The 15154-nt window shown below is 40.3% G+C and overlaps 1 non-coding gene across 1 annotated transcript; it reads left to right on the forward strand.

Moving 5' to 3' along the window:
- Window positions 1-11447: 11447 nt before the first annotated feature.
- TRNAT-CGU (transfer RNA threonine (anticodon CGU)) lies at window positions 11448-11521 on the forward strand. The gene has a single exon. It is a non-coding gene; the product is annotated as a tRNA-Thr (tRNA).
- Window positions 11522-15154: the final 3633 nt, after the last annotated feature.

The following is a 15154-nucleotide window of genomic DNA, read 5'->3' on the forward strand; positions in this document are numbered from 1 at the left end:
TATAAAATTAATTCATGCTTACTGTTAAAATCTGAAAGCACATAAAAGTAAAAAAGCATAACAAAACAAAATGGAACAAAACCCACTTCTAATCAGAGGTGCAAAGGACCTGCTAGGAAGCCCTATCTGCCCCGTGACATTTTATAATTAAAATACAGTGTTTTATAATGGAAGTAGATTTCAGAAAACCAGATATTAAGGAAAGAAATTAGATAAGGAAGTAAGATAAAATCACTGTTTTTCTTTTCCTTTTCACAAATTACTTGGAACATAGGTACTAGCACTTAAAAATATTTTTTGCATAAAAAATGCAGGAAATTTAAATATCAGTGAGTAATTTCAAACATTGTAGGGATCATAATCCTGCTGTGTACCTAACAGAAATGTAGGCCGGGCACAGTGGTGCACACCTGTAATCTCAGCACTTTGGGAAGCCAAGGAGGGTGGATCACCTGAGGTCAGGAGTTCATGGCCAGCCTGATTAACATGGTGAAGCCCCGTCTCTACTAAATACAAAAAAATTAGCCAGGTGTGGTGGCGCATGCCTGTAATCCAAGCTACTTGGGAGGCCGAGATAGGAGAATCGTTTGTTCCCTGGAGGTGGAGGTTGCAGTGAGCCAAGATCGCACCATTGCTCTGCAGCCTGGGTAACAAGAGCGAAACTCCATCTCAAAAAAAAAAAAAAAAAAAAAAGGGAAAAAAAAAAAAAAATGTGATCCATGACTTAATCTTTATTCAGCAACAAGAAAATTGACTAAACCAAAAACTATTAGGAAAATGATTCTTAAGACCTTAAAATTCATAAGTGGTGGATATTTAATACATGAAAAATGGGAAATATTATCAAAATATTTGGATGTTTTCTTTTCTTAAACTTAGCATCTAGTAAGAAAAAATGAATTTTAAAAAATCTGGCTTTCCTTGGCTGTAAACCATAGGATGTGAGATTTCCATAAATCTTTTACTAACCACTATGGTGGTTGTGAGGGCAGTGAGGAGATTACAGAACCAGCTACCAGTGGTGTTAAGAAATACATTTCATTTTTTAGCTTCTTTTAAATCTCTGAAGAGGTTGAGTACCTCTGGGACCGTAATCGTCTTCAGAAGGGTTCCAGACCTGGTAAGATCTGGATAACCAAGGTCCAGAAAGTAGGTGGAGGAGGATGAGCTGACACAATGTATAAAATTCTCTCCAGTTACCGGTTCAGCCTAACCCAGGAACCTGCAGTTGCTTCAGGTGACCAACATTCCTACAGTAATGAAGAAAGAGGACTGCAGCCTTCAGCCTGAGTGCATTGTGCCTGAGTATCCAGGAAAGTCTTCAGCCTGCCACTGCTCTGAAAATCCAGGTTCCATACTCCTAATGCCTTCCAGTGATTGTCCCTGAAGAGAAAATAAACATTGTTCTGGAGAGAGCCAAGACCACAGAAAAAAGAAACAGAAATGTCCTTGCAGTGGGAGGTGGGCATAGGTGAGGGGTAGGTTTGGGGGTAGCAGTCCAGATCAAAATGTCACAAATGATGATGATGATGATGGCAATAATAATAATGTAAAATATAATAATCATGTAAAATGTCTTTATAAAGAGAGGATCAAGACATAAAGTTTTCCACTTCTTTCCTCCTCAACCAATCCCTATAGCAAAACTTAGTCCCCAAGGAAAGTTACACTTAGAACCTTCTTGAAGTAGGTGGACTTCCCAGCAGTGCCTCAGGAGCTCCAGTCTGTCGTAGTAGTTAAAAGTTTACTATCAGGTGATTATCATCATTACCATCACAGACACCATTATTGCTGTGGAATTTTTTTCTTCTAACCAGAAGTTCCCACAACTTATTATGCAAATCAGGTACACTAGAGCTAATTGGGTCCATAAATCCACTACCCCACAAGCAGCCTACCAGGCATCTAGAATCATTAAGGCTCCGCTGATCACAAAACTTTTGGAAAGAGTTATCAGGCAGGACAGGAAGATTCTAAGGTCCTAGAAAACCAGGACTCAGACCCTCTCTAATCACCCTATTCCCAGATTTACAAAGCAGCCCATAGCAGGAGGTAATACACCACTGTGGTCTCCCCTGTGGCAGTTAATCTGTGGACATAATATCTTTTCTGTGGACTGTGTGGACACAGGTGGCTCTTAGCCTTGGAGAGTGCACGTGTCAATTCTGGGAGGTGAAGTCTCAAAATACGAGAAGTAGGACACAGTCTATCCCAGAGCACATAAAATCTTGCTTCTGTGGTCTTATGAACACCTCTTGACTTGGCTTCTGTTCTCTGTAAACAGAATCTGAGACAAGAATTGAGGCACATATAACTTATTGAAAGAATGGTCTCAGAAGAAAGGGAATCTGTGAAGCCGGATAGGGCCAGGAAAAGAGAGAACTAAAATGCAATTTCTGCTGGAGTTTAGCTTCAGAAAAAATCATGCTATAATCAGTCCCATCTTGAAGGATGAGACATAGCCTACAAGGTAGCCCATGTGAGTCAGTCATTGGCTTATGGGCCCACCCTTGAACTCTACAGGCATACACTCTCAGGTGAGGTGGCTCCCTTTGGCTGAAGAAAATTCTCTGGAGAAGGTGGCCACTGAGAGTAATACTCTGAAGGGGCAGCTCTGAGCCATTAACAGCCGAAACTCAGAGCAAGTGGAGATGCAGGCACTAGTCCAGTAAAGCCCATCTGGGTAAGGCTGTGGAGACCACCTATCACCCTCCACAAATGAGTCACTATTGAGGGAAATCTCGAGTAGAGGCCCTGAGAAAAGGACATTGGCAATCCTTCAATCAATCATCATTTTCCCTTTCTTGACTTCTATCTCTAGGAAATTGGTTCTCAAAGCATAGTCCTCTGGCCAGTAGCAGTAGCATCACTTGAGAACTTAGAAATGCAGTTTTCAGATCTCTCCTGGGCTCACTGACCCAGAAGCCCTAGGGTGGGCCCAGAAGTCTGTTTTCAAAAGGCTTCCAGTTGATCCTAATACATGCTAAAGTTTGAGGACCGTTGCTCTAAGGAATGGAGAATTTGCAGAAAATATTGTCATTTTGACATGGGATGAGTAAGGAGAACTCTTGTACTTCATGTGGCTACTGACTCCTCTGCACAGTCAAGCCACACTGCCTCCCGCTCAGCCCTTAGGTGTCCCCAGGGTTAACATGGACAATTCAGCCATGCCCTTGGTTTATTAGTTTCCTCAGTCTCTGATCCACATCATCTTCATTTAGGTCCAAATTCAAGATTTGTTATCTGACAAAGACTCGTTCCTTGACCCAGCTTTAATCAGGGTTCTCTGAGCCTTTGTGACATCATAAGAAATATATATTTGGTCTTTCCTCCCAACTCCTGGCACAGAACTTCTAAAATCCTTATAACTTCCTGAGTGATAGGGATGATAAGAGGTTCTTTTGTTACATTTGGTCTCAGTCCCTGGTTCCCAACACAAGAGCTTTTAAGACCCTTGGAATCTCCTAAATAATAACTGTCTTTATGTATGTTAATGAGATGACTGGTGGCTGAAAGTCCCCAGATAGCTTCAGAGTGAGGTCTGGTTGCCAGAGAAACCATCCATGGTGATTAAAGATTTGGAACTTTCAACACCCCAACCCACTTCTTTTGGAAGGCAGAGGAGCTGATAATTGACCCAGTCATCAAAAGCCAATGATTTAATCAATCATGTTTGTGTAATGAAATCTCCATAAAACTCCTAAACAACAGAACTCATAGAGCTTCTGAGTTGGTGAACACATGGAGTTATTGGGAGTGTGGTGCCCCCGAAGAAGACACAAAAGCTCTATATTCCTCCCCATACCTTGCCAAGTGTATCGCTTCATCTATATCCTTTGTCATATCCTTTATAATAAACCGATGAACATACGTAAATGTTTCCCTGAGTCTTGTGAGTTGTTATAACAAATTATCAAACTTCAGGAGGAAGTTGTAGGAACCCTCAATTTACAACAGTTGATTAGAAATATGAATGACAACCTGAGACTTATGATTGACATGTGAAGTCGGGGGCAGTCTTGTGGAACTGAGCCCTTCACCTGTAGGGTCTGCACTAATTACAGGTAGTTAGTATCAGAATTGAGTTGCAGTGTCAACACCCAGTTTGTGACTGCAGAGTTGGAGAATTGCTTGGAGTGGAAAACCCACACATATGGTGTCAGAAGTATTGTGAGAGTATAGAATAACAGTCTTTTCTTTTAGCCTTCTCAAGTAGGCCTTGGCTTTCGACTGCCTTCAGCAAGACTCCTTTTATCAGTTTATTGAGAATCTCCCCAAGTCTGGTATCTGCACAGATTATTAATCCTCTACCCTTAATTTCTAAGCCCTTAGCCTACCATTAGCAAGAATCCTGTTAGGCCAGTTTAGCAAGATTCTTCCTCCCTTTGATATCTGTGCTTAGTAATTTTCCATCATCTACCATGCCTTCACTCTGCCTGTTGGCTGTAAATCTCCACTTGTTTCGATTGTATTCAGAGTTAAGTTCAGTCTCTCTCCTTAATTGCAATAGTCTTAAATAAAGTCTTTACTAGCACTTTACCAAGTGCCAAAATAATCTTTCTTTAACATGTATTTTCAAATACTTTGTGATTTGGAGTAAAATAAAAAGTTCTCATTTTCTTTTCTTTCTTTACCCCTTCCCCTCCTGACCGCCACCTGGCATTGCTCTGATTGCAAGTTTTCTCTTGCTCTTTCAAGTGTTAGGTTACAAACTTTCTCTTCTTTGAATCTCTGTGAAGTTCCCGGATAGGGATTCCATGTCCCTCTAAAATTTTCCTTATAAAACCATATTGACTGTCTACCTTTTCTTGATTCCTTGTAAAGGGAAGAGCAAACTAGTTTTAATTCTTTCAGACTTCTTTTGGCCTTTAAAATACAGTGGGGTCAGGAGTGGTGACTCATGCCTGTTATCCCAACACTTTGGGAAGCTGAGGCAGGAGTTTGAGACTGGACAACATAGTGAGACCCCATCCCTAAAAAAAAGTAAATTTAGCCAGGTGTGGTGACACACACCTATGGTCCCAGCTACTAAGGAGGCTGACGTGGGAGGATTACTTGAGCTCAGGAGGTCGAGACGCCAGTGAGCAGAGATTGCACCATGTACTCCAGACTGGGTGACAGAGTGAAACTCTCTCAATAAAATAAAATAAAATAAAATAAAACACAGTGGCCTCAACTCATCATATGAACCATTTTATAACCTCAGAGTGCCACCTAGAGTGTATGTAGAGCTTATACCAATTTTTAGATTATAACTTCAGAGGAACTAAGGCAAAGATAACTCAAGGATCTTCCCTTTTTCCAGGTCTCTATTCTTTTCTCTTTTTCCAATTTCCTCTGTATTTCTTTGCCTCCAGCCAGACAAGTTAATAGAAATGGAATTATCACCTAATAAGTTATGTTTGAAGACACTCTACACCTGAGAAAGATAGCTTTATCTTTATCTGTAGAACCTCAGAGTCATTTCTATTCAGAATACTGACTTTCTAGGGTTCCCGTTCCAAAAACAAAGACTTCTAAGTTCAGTGGCTCCTGAAATATGAGTTTGCTGTATGATTTTATTATATTCAGACATAGGAAATAGGAAAACAAATCGGATGGATAAAACCAACACAGATAGTACATAAACTAATAACTTACAAGATAAGGCAAAATTCACAAGATGTGTTAACTATAGATAAATTAGTAAGTAGCTTGTGATACAGAGGCAGAATTCATAAGTTGTGTTAAATGCACATACAAGTACATTAGTAACATGGAAGATATGTTACAGACAGCATAAATAGAATATATAATGGAACAAACAATAGTGTTATTTGGAAAGGAGCAGAAAGATGAATGGTAATCAAAACTAAATGACATTCAATTTTTCTATTCTCTTAATAGAGAAAAACTGAGTCCTCGAATTGTAACTTCCTACCGAAGGAGGAGAGGAATTATTAATGGCTTTAATAATCTATTTTAGAAGCTTAATATAAAGTTTAAAAAATTGGCCAGGTGTGGCGGCTCACACCTGTAATCCCAGGGTTTTAGGAGGCCGAGGCAGGCGTATCACTTGAGGTCAGGGGTTCGAGACAAGCCCGGCCAACATGGCAAAACCCCGTCTCCACTAAAAAATACAAAAATTAGCCAGGTGTGTTGACGGGTGTCTGTAATCCCTGCTACTTGGGAGGCTGAGGCAGGAGACTCTCTTGAACCTGGGAGGTAGAGGTTGCAGTGAGCCAAGATGGCGCCACTGCACTCCAGCCTGGCTGACAGAGCGAGACTCTGTAAAAAAAAAAAAAAGTTAAAAAGTTAATTTGCATCAGTCACTGTGAGTTCTAAGGGTACATGGGTACCTTCTGGCTTCAATCTATATTCATAATTTGCAACATTATGTAAAAACCAAGCTCTCAATGTCTGCTATCAAGGACTTCTGAAACCAGCCACTTTATGCCTTCCTAAACCAGCACTGCATTTTCACAGAGCCTATCTAAGTCCCAAATATAAACAAACTTTAAACTCCTTATTCCAACTTGTCTTCTCTCAATTTAAGAGTGAATGGACAATTGCTATGGACTCTGCATTATACGCATAGGGTATAAGGCCCGGGGGGGGGAAAAAGACTTCCAGATCCTCCATAACTGGGTCCCTTGTCAAGAACCAAAGCTCAAACTCATCCTACATTTTAAGGGGCCCCATCAGTTGGGGGACAGAAGGGACAGAAAACAGCATTAATGTGAGGATGAAAAGCTTGTCTCAGGATTTGGAGGTGCTGTGGAGATTACGGTTCAGCTCTGCTCTTGATGGTCCCAACTAATCAGGTCAATGTTCACAATTTCCTTCATGCAAAAAAGAATAAATTTGGCATAATATAATCCATCACTTGTGATTATTTCTCATAAGTATTTTTTTTTTGGCAAATTTAACTATCTCTTTATGCCAAACTTGATTCAGATTTTTAAATGTGTGCATCAAAACATCAGGTTTGTATCTCTCTGTTTAGAATAAAAGCTTCTCTAGAGACAAAACAAATATCAAATTAAAAATAGAATTTTACATTTGGCATATTTGACTGAATAGCAAATAGTTAAAAAGAGTTTAACTGAATAGCAAAAACTCTCAATTCCATGAAATCATGTTTTCACAATAGCAGGTTCTGCTTAGAATATCATACTAACTGCCATGGCTAGTTAGGGAAGGATCACTATTTGAATCTAAACAGCAGTGACATCATAGTCACTTGAGGAAAAAAATGCATGAGGGGACAAAGAGAGTCATTTACAGTAATCACATAGTTTTCAGTTTAACAGAATAGGTTGTGGTGCTATTCAAAAGGAAAAGCAATAATAGGAGGAACTTGATGAGTCCAGAGTGTCTATGAGATACTAAGGTGGAAATGTCTTATAGGCAGCGGCTATAATCATATGGTATTCTAAAAAGGTCTATGTAAGATATTTGGAAGTTATCAGTATTCCAAATATGCAAGATATTTGGAAGTATTTTGGAAGGTTCAAATATATGAGTGTATGGAATATTCCTTTGAATACCATCTCAGAAAAAAGGGCAACCAAACATGGAACCTAGAAAACATCCACAATAAAAGGTTGAATCTTCCACTTGCACTAGATTTTCAGGTTGGGAACGTATTTTACTCAAGCCCCTGGGAAGTTCTTGGCTAGAATCAGAGATTCCTTTCCCACAATTTTTCTACAGAGCTACACATTTGATATATTCGATATTCAATTACAATGCTCACTATGACCACATAAACCAGTGGAAGATTAAGTATTTCTTAATTAGGGTTTTAAAATGCTGTGAAAATAAAAAACTAGTCTTTCTGAGCTCTTTGTTCCCTGCATATACCTTGTCACATAGCCTCCCCACAGCTTGCCTTACACACAGGCTTGGAAAAAATCCGGAAGTTTGAAAACAAAGAAGAGACAAAAATATCAGGCAAACTCACAAAAATAAAGAACTCAAGGACTTAAAATCATGTGAAGTGGGATTTCGGACAACACTTATTAACAAAACAAAGAAGGGTACTGCAAAATGCTAAAATTACAGTTTAAGTGGAGTTAAAGATTTTTGTTTTTTTGATATTCATCCTCAAAATAAAGCAGCAACTTTCATTCAGCAGAAATTCAGCAGAGACACAAGTAGAAAGGCAGACACAATTTAGTAACTGACTTCAATTTATTGTGCTCAGTTCAAGAAATATCAGTGGACAAAGAAATAAGTAGTATTATAAGAGACAAATAAGAATAAAACATTGACCTGATAGATATCAAAACATTCTTTATAGCGAATTTTTAACTGCCCAATTTTAAACTGCCCAAGAAATTCATGAATTGACTATACAATAGTCCAGTAAGAAAATATCAAAATATTTTTTAATTTAGAAAATTCATACTGTACTAGAAAATAAAGATGGAAATCAGCATCAAAATATAATCAGAAAAGTATAAAATGTTATACTTTAAAAATGTCAAATGCTTCTAAAATACCTTGGCTCAAAGAGAAAATCAAAACTAAAATTACAGGCTAGGTAGAACAGAATGTCAATAAGACAACATATTCATTACCTGCGGAATGCTACAAAAGCAGGTCAGAAGAGAACATTTGTAACTTAAGTGTATCTTTTAAGTAAATTAGAAAGATTTTAAATGACTGAAATACTGGTGAGTATTTCACTTCAGAAACAAATAAAAGACCAACAAAACACACCAAATGAAAGCAGAAGAAAGGAATTAACAGGGAAAATCTGTTTACATGCTAGGAGAGCTAAGAAAGTATTTTTGTAAATAAAACTGAAATACAAATCTGTGGAATGTCTAATCAAGGGAAAATATAAAATTAGAATTCAAAATTAGTGATGAGAGAGGAGACATTTATAAATAGAGAAGAGATAGGTGTCTTAAGGGAAAAGCAAATATTAATTACAACTTTATATCTCTGTGTCTGACAATCCCTGATAATCTAAGCATAGTGAAGGAGATAGGATTTAGGACAACATAAATTACCAATATTGATGTGACAATAATGAATAACATTGATTGAAAGCTTGAATGGCCCCGGCATCGTACTAGAATGTTATAAGCAATAAGTCATTTAATCTTCAGTATCATTATCCCTCAACAAATAAGAAACTGAGAATCAGAGACACTCTATGACATACTCAAGTGACACATCCTCATAGAATAAGAACCACAGAAATAGATGAAGAGGCTGTCAAAAGTCTTTCCATTTCTAAGCCCCATGAAAGGTCCTCATTCTCTTAGGCAAGTGCTGTCAAATTGTCAAGGATCAGGTAATTCTTGTGGGTTGAATAGTTTCAGGACATAAAAAAGGGATAACTGCCGAATCCATTCATTAAGGTTACCAAAACCAGACATAAATAGAACCCAAAATAAAAACAAAACATATCAAATGAGAACAATCCAATTCATACATCTAAAGGTCAACATATCAAATAAAATATTAGTAAGTAGAATCTGGCTGGTGTGTGTAAGAATAATGAATTCAACAGAAACAAACAAAATTCACTCCAATAATTCTATTTTGTCTTAAGTATCAAAACTCATTATTTAAAAAGTATCACATAGTGGTTTCATGACTTCTGTGGCTAAACAGGCTAGAATCTCCATACCCCAAGAGATCAGAGCTTTCATCCAGCGCTTTGGACTGCTTAGCCACTTTGCCTCCATGAAAAGCAATTCTTTTAGAACGTTGTGTATATTGCCTTCTGTATTCCCTTTTAACATACACTCATCGGGAATTTCATGTCCTCCACACTGGCGAAAGTAGAGTTAAAACTGTGTGCACAGATCTCAAAGATTCTCACTTGCCAAACATCCATCCTGATTATCTACCCTGTAATGAGTCCTCCCAGATACTGAGAAAAGACAGAATTATTTTCGGGGAGTTCACTGCCCCTCTCTCCAGCCAACCAGGACCCAGGAGACCCGAGTTTCGGTCCCATCGCTGTCTTTTATGTTATCCGGGTGTGAAGCGGGGGTAGCCTTAGCCTTTAGATCTGGGAGAATAAAATCCATTAGCTTCTAGAAAAATCAGTCATTGAGAAAACCCTTGAAAATCCCCATGGCCGACCTGGGTCTGGGGCTGAGACAGCGCTTAGTTGACGTCTCATTTTTGCCGACTGCGTTTAGGAGTAGGTGGCGGAGAGTCATTTTTAATGTGCACAACCAGGAAACAGAGGACGTCCCCTCCCCAGTGCCAGCCTCCCATCTACCCACCTAGGATTCGAGTCCCTGCTTTTTAATAAAGCCCTTACTATGAGAGACGTGGAAAGAAACGTCTGTACAGACAGATCTCCTTTTTGCTGACTGCGTTCAGGGCCTTAATTCCCAAAGTTCAGGACGGGAATCCGTTTGCATTTGAAGCGTGTCTTCGCATCCTACAGGGCCGGAAGAGACTGTGTCCTGCGCTCTCCAAACCCACGAAAGCATTCTGGGCAGATCTCGGGTCTCCCCTCCCCAGTCCCAGCCTCCTTGTCCCTCACTCCTCAGTCGTCTCAGTCCCCGCCTGCCTTGGGGGCCTTGGGCCCCGCAGAAGCACCTGAATTTCCACGGCCCTTCCCCGGTCCTATGCGGGGCCTGCTCCTGGACGCTGAGCAGCAATCGGTTCAAAGCCCGTGGGCGGGGCTCCTTGCAGATCCCCGGAGGGATGAGAACCGGGACCACCCGGGGAGTGCAAGGACGGGTTACAGAGGAGAACGCGTTATCTCCCCTGGGAGGTGATTTTCAGGACTGACTGAGGGGGGGGGAAAAAAAAAAAAGAGAAAAAACCGAAAAAACAAACAAACAGAAAACAAGCCCAGGAGGAGCAGAAGTAAACAAAGGGTGGGAGAAAACTGGGCCAAATGACCTTTTCTTGGTCAGTCTTAAAGTGTCGACCAAATTCCTTCAGGGCAAAGCTGCAGAGAGTCCTGCCGCCAGCGCCCCCACCCCCACCTCCGCACCCCTCCTGAGAGGCCCCACATGACACAGAACTTTACTGTCCTCTTGAGAATGACATCACAAGACCTGAAGAGGAGCTAAACGGGCTGACACCTGTAGCTGAAGAGTGCCTTAACGCCGAGTCCCACGGCTCCATGCGAGAGATGCCTATTCCTCCTCTGACAAATTTGGCAGCTTCACGTACCCTAAGTGAGTGACTTTCAAGATTCGAAGGTTTTTAAAAATTATGTATAGATATATTCCTTTTAATGGTCTTCACGTATTGTATAGCTTTCTGTAATGCTCTTTCTTGGATTAATAGAAAAATCTCTTGACACTGTAAACTGGCGAATACGTTTCCCTGTGTATTCGTATGTCTTCAAAAGAGACTGAGGAAATGAAGTATCTCTCGAGTTGGCATATTTTTTGAAGACAGCAGTTAACACTCAATAAACTCATTTTTGTCAAAGTAAAATGAGATAGATTCACTTTTAAATAGCGCTTCCGCGTGGCTCTATGGCTTAGCTGGTTAAAGCGCCTGTCTCGTAAACAGGAGATCCTGGGTTCGACTCCCAGTGGGGCCTGATGTTTTTCCCGAGAAAATCAGCTGTTTCTGAAAACTATTTTCTTGATGAGGAACTGCGTCTTCCCACTAATTGTCAAACAGCAGTAGAACACAATTGGATAAATTCCAAGTTGTTTAACTGCATCCTGCTCAGATTCCTTACTATTAAAAAGTAAATTCTTAGGAGGAAGACAACGCAAATGCAAAGCACTGTCAAAGAATAATGCATGTGACCCACCTCTATCAATTTCATATGTCTTGCTTTAAACTGTGGTAAAATGTTTTTGAGCACTTACAATGTGTTACAGTTTACAGCATATAGATAACTGTTGTAGGCTTGCAGGTAAATAAAATCTCTCTGGATTCTAAAAATCTCCAGCTCTATAAGATAAGAAATTAACGAGCAATGAACCCATTAGTAGATACAAACAAAAATTAGGACATTTGCAGGGGCATGCTTGCCATTTTTTTTCTTTTCTTTTTTTTTCTTTTTTTTTTTTTGAGATGGAGTCTCTCTCTGTCGCCCAGGCTCCAGTGCAGTAGATATTCTCATGCCTCAGCCTCCAGAGTTGCTGGGATTACAGGCGTGTACCCACGCCCAGCTAATTTTTGTATTTTTATTAGAGACGGGGTTTTATCATGTTGGCCAGGCTGGTCTCCAGTTCCTGCCTCAAGTGATCCGCCTGCCTCGGCTTCCCAAAGTGCTGGGATTACAGGTGTGAGCCACTGCGCTTGGACTGTTTTTTACTTTTTAATGAGAAATATTCACAATGTGGCTACTATGTTACTCTAAGTATCGTAAGTAGCAAGGTAAAATAATTGGAAAATGGTCCCTTATGTCTGGACCTCACTGCTGTACATTTTGATTGGGACCTTGTTGAATTAGGTCACATCGCCCGTATTCAAACCTCAGCTACTCCACTTGATGCCTAAGGGACCTTTAGCAAATTGCTCTATCTCCATGAGCATCACTTTCCTCACATGTGGAACTGAAATAGTAATAAGCCTACCTAATATGGTTGATGGGAGGGCTTGTTGAGTAAGTACACACAACATAGTTTAGAAGGATATTTGGCACCTAAACAAGCAATAAATTTCACTATATTGCTGCTTTTTTTAAAAATCATTTTTCTTATTTATTGAACAATTAGGGCCAAGTGTTTAATCCTTTTACTCTGAAACTGCCTTTGCAAAACTATGGCAGTGAGAGAAATCTGAGATGGCTGTGGCTGACTCCATCTTGCTTCTAGCCTCACAGGCTGGCTGTCTTTGCTCATTTCTGGGCATGGACCAAGTTAACTGTGGAGTCCTAATTAGGGAGAAGGAGTCAGGCTGGCAGGACCAAGGGAAAGCAAGAACAGAAAGCAGATAAGCTATAAGTCTGCCTTTCTTCATGGTCCAGGACACATAGCCCTCTTGTACAAACAACTCACAATCTTCCTGTGCTCAACCATCACCACACACCTGCAAGGTAGCTCATTTCAACTTTGGCATTATCAGTACTGCACAAAGCCCTCTTCAGTTTACAGCATAAACACTATTCTACAAAATCTCCAGCAAGCCTTTGTTTCTTTGCAGTCAGCTTCTCTCATGCTGATTTGGCCACTGCTTTTTCACAATCTATTTTCATACTTTCTCTAATAAATCACCTTTCTAGGGTCTTTGCAGAAGTAATCAAGTTATGATGAGGTCATTCTGGATTAGGGAGGGGCATAATCCGGTGACTTGGATCTTTATTTGAAGCAAGAGAGGGAGGTTTGGACACAGAGATACAGACATACCGGGAAGACGGCCCTGTGAAGATGGAGGCAGAGATTGCAGTTACTGGCCACAAGCCAAGGAATGACACTGCCATTGCAAAATTATAACTGAGAAAATTATTACAGTAAAAGACATCTGACCTAACTGACTCTATCTTGCTTCTAACCTCCAGGCTGTCCTTGTTCATTCCTGGGCGTACGCTGAAGTAACTTTGGGAAGAACTTAGTTTATAGTTAACTTTGAAATAAGGATGATAACAGCCCTTTCCCAAAACAAACCCCCTTCCTGCCTAGGGACTAGACTGCTTTTGTAGGACTAACAAATTAGCCACAAGATTAGAAATTATGGTTTAGAAGTCATGCAGCTGGAGGTTACAAGATTCTAACACTCCCCAAATTGCTACTAGTGATAATATCACTATTCTATTGTAAAACATAACAGACGCTACACTCAATGGATCCGCCATCCCACCCAGGTCAATAAACTGGCTCATCTGATCTCATGGTCCCCACCTAGGAACTGACTCAGCAAAAGAAGACAGCTTCAACTCACTATGCTTTCATCTCTGACCCAACCAATCAGCACTCCCAACTCACTGAACGCTACCCTCCAAATTATCCTTAAAAATCCCAATCCCCATGTTTTGGGGGAGACTGATTTAAGGAATAATAAAACTCCAGTCTTCTGTACAGCCACCTCTGCACGAATTAAACTCTTTCTCTATTGCAATTCCCTTGTCTTGATAAGTTGGCTCTGTCTAGGCAGCAGGCAAGGAGAACATGTTAGATGGTTACAGGAACACCAAGGATCTCCGGCAATCACCACAGTTAAAAGAGGCAAGGAAGGGTTCTTCCCAAGAGCTTTTAAAGGAGCATGACCCTGTACACACCTTGATTTTAGACTTCTGGCTTCCAGAACTGTAAGAAAGTAACTTTCTATCACTTTAAGCCACCCAGTTTGTGGTAATTTGTTATGACATCCCTAGGAAACTAACACAAAACATTAAAACAAAATTAGTGATTTATACTAGCAAGTAAATGAAATCTATTATTTTCCCTAAATAACAGACGACATCTGGGACAGTCACACCTCAGCTTAAAATTACAAACCTAGAGTATTCCACTTACCTGGTTGTTTTACGGTAGCACAGAATCTTGGAAACCCTCTCAATTCTTTTTCTTCTTCCTAGTTTGTTTTTTACAGGCCACTACACCTGAAACAGACATTGCAAAATTATGACAGTAAGAGAAATCTGGCACGCTGACTTCATCTTGTTTCCAGCCTCACTGGTTGGTTATCTTAGCTCATTCCTGGGCATGGGCCAAACTAATTTTTGGAGAAATTTAGTTTATAATTTAAATGGTAATGCCCTTTCCCAACGACTAAACTGTTCTTATAAAACTAATAAAAGGCCACCAAGTTAGAGGATAAGAAGGTCTGAATTCTAAATAATTACCAGCCATTATTCTGGAGGTAATATGATTTGCGACTTCCCCAATTACTCTGGCAGATAACATCACTATTGTACAACCTACAACATGGTGATGTCTTTTCAGGTTTTTGCATTTCTGACAACCACATGTCCTCACCTGGACCCGCCAACCCCTCCTGCGGCCTCCACCCAGGAATTGACTCAGCATGAGAGGACAGCCTCAATTCTCTATGATTTCATCTCCAACCCAAACAATCAGCTTGCCCCCTGCCCTGGTCCCCTGCCCACCAAACTGGCTTTGAAAAATCCATAACCTCTATGCCTTCAGGGAGATGATTTGAGTACTAATGCCATCTCCCATGTGGTGTGGCTGACCTTGTGTCTATTAAACTCTTTCTTTACTGCAATGTTGTGATCTTTCTGGGTGCAGTGGACAGGAAGGACCCCTTGGGAAGTTAC

The sequence above is a fragment of the Rhinopithecus bieti genome, unplaced genomic scaffold (assembly GCF_001698545.2).
Source record: "Rhinopithecus bieti isolate Rb0 unplaced genomic scaffold, ASM169854v2 scaffold_18466, whole genome shotgun sequence".
Lineage (NCBI taxonomy): Eukaryota > Metazoa > Chordata > Mammalia > Primates > Cercopithecidae > Rhinopithecus > Rhinopithecus bieti.